Genomic DNA, 2569 nt, shown 5'->3' with positions numbered 1-2569 from the left:
CAATGGCACCGATGATTCAGTAATGGTTTCTCCAACAATGTCTTCATCTTCTGTTAGCGAGTCTGTTATTCGCATCTTATCTATCCTTGAAGCCAACTTCTTGAGAATCTTTCTGTCGGTCAGAAACTGTGAATTTGTTGGTAACATCATTCTAAGTTGCTCACACTTGGATGGTATTTGTTGTGTAATGTTTGCATCGCAAGCTCTAAGTTCTGTGGGTTTCTGTTTTTGCAGTTTTCCACATATATAAAGAAGGCATGATGAAGTAAGCTTCAGCCTCTGTTCACCTTTACCAAATAAGGGTATAAGGTAGTCCAATTCTTGGAAAAAAGCTGTAACCAACACTGCTTCTGTTTGCTTCCTCTCCTTTGAGGTACTCTCTCCTGCTTGGCGGAGGCATTGCAGGGTGGATGGTGATTGGTCGAGAAGTGATTGACAGATGGATGTGAGCAGTGATTGGTCTGAGTCATCAGGATCCAGAAGTACATGTGCGAATAGATCCTTCAGGAGAGAGAGGGCTACTGATGATGGTACTTGCCTCAGACACTGCAAGAAAAGCGAAACTGAGAAATTAAAACAGCAGACATAAATACATTCTTGTACATTCATGACATGTATTCAAAAAGAAAAGCATTCAAATTAAAGTGCTGATTTGCACCAATAAATGTGACCCCAAGTATATAAATATCATCTTTACATGAAAATCAAACAGTTATTGACACATATCTTACTTTAAATTCATTTATTGTAACTACATTGACATAGCACTAAATTTTGAAGTACTGCAAAGATCAAGAGTTGCGGTAGCTTCGTACTTCAAGTTCTCGGTTGAACCAATATGGGCGGGGGTGGAAATAATTGTTCTGTACTAGTAATGATTCTGTGAACATAAAGCTAGCCACTACAAATATTCAATGATTAACAGTAAATCCTGGCCAAGATTATGATAGGAGCCAATACTAATTGTAATGGAAAGTTTATTTTACTTACCATTCATTTCTACATTTATGAAAACTGTTTGAGATATTTTTTAAAATCATTCTACAAAGACAAGAGCTCACCTGTATAAACCACTTCCCCCACTCCAAAGCTTTGATGAGTTCAAAGAACAAAACTTTACATATCCTCGGTAAGATCGAACAAACAGGGTAGAAATAGCTGTCCTGCTTAGCTTGTTGGCCAGCCAAGACCTTCTCCAACAGGATAGCAGTTAGCTTGTAACTCCAGTGCTCTTGTTGGAACTGCTTGTGAGCCGTTTCAAGTCCGCTCACAATTTCTTGGAAGGTGGAGTGGAGCTGAGAAGCTGTGACCTTGGCATTTGGTTTGTCAAGGTCGTGAAGAGGGGTCGGGCTCTGTTGCTCTGCTAGGATGAATGCAGAGTGGAGAACTGCTATTTCCTGAGTGTATACCATTGTCACCTTTATCACTTTCGGGTCTAGCAGTCTTGTGTTCTAAGTAGATTGATCCTGGAAATAGAATGAGAAAGTAAAATGAGTATATAGACTACATACTATATCATAGACAACGTTTTGTTTAATACTGTGAAGCTTGAAACGTTGTTTTTTTGTTGCGTTTTTCATTGTGAATTTTCCACTGTGACCTCATCATATTGCATTTACTGTACATATATTTTGTAAATAACACTCTAGATCTGTATCTGTACAGTGTATAAGCACACTTTGTCATCACAACACTCCAATTTATCGATTACGCCTTTTTAAGTGCTGCAAACAATTATATACATCACACAATGTATACTTTTCGGAAAAATTACATACACATGTAACGTTATGCTGATGTCAGACCACTACTAGTAGCACCAACCACCACCAGTCCCCAAAGGAATAAAAATGGACTGCTACGCTAGCTGGGCCTGCCTTGAAAAAAATATCATCTTAGTTATCGTGGACTTGACCAGGACCTCCTTGGTGTCGCAAATATACAGATGTAACCGGCTCCTTACTGGACGCCCAGTACGGAAACCGTGGAGAAAATGCCGCCGATACTCGGCCCCCAGTACGGAAGGAAGTTCCGTACAAGAATTCCAGTACGGAACGGCTTTATTCCAGTACCGAAGCTTCGTCAGCACTGGACGTCCAGAACTGAATTTGTTTCGGTACTCGGGTTCCAGAGCTGAACTGCTCTCGGTACTCGGGTTCCAGTACGGATTGGCGTTCCGGCTATTTCAAAGATCATTCGGTACTGGGTACCCAGTGCGGAGGTCATTCAGCACTGGATAACCGAGTGCCGATTTACGGATGTAACGGGTTCCGTACTGGATTTACCAGTAAATAGTGACTCTTCAGTACTGGAAGCCGAGACCTCAAATTATTTCGGAACTGGGCGTCCTGTACTCACGTTCTATACGGTACTGGGATGATCCATTGTTTGGACCGACTGGACAGTTTGGGATTTAGTTGTCTGTACATCTTAAATTATTTAATGCTTGTACGAGTACAATACTAACGTTTAGGTAGTACTGCTTTGTTCCTTGGTTATGGACATAGATTTTGGTAGGTATTTAACAGTGTACGTTTTCTCCCGATAAAGGCACAAGCCACGAGGATAT

This window comes from Branchiostoma lanceolatum, chromosome 9 (genome assembly GCF_035083965.1).
Source record: "Branchiostoma lanceolatum isolate klBraLanc5 chromosome 9, klBraLanc5.hap2, whole genome shotgun sequence".
Classification (NCBI taxonomy): domain Eukaryota; kingdom Metazoa; phylum Chordata; class Leptocardii; order Amphioxiformes; family Branchiostomatidae; genus Branchiostoma; species Branchiostoma lanceolatum.
This window is presented reverse-complemented; position numbering follows the sequence as displayed.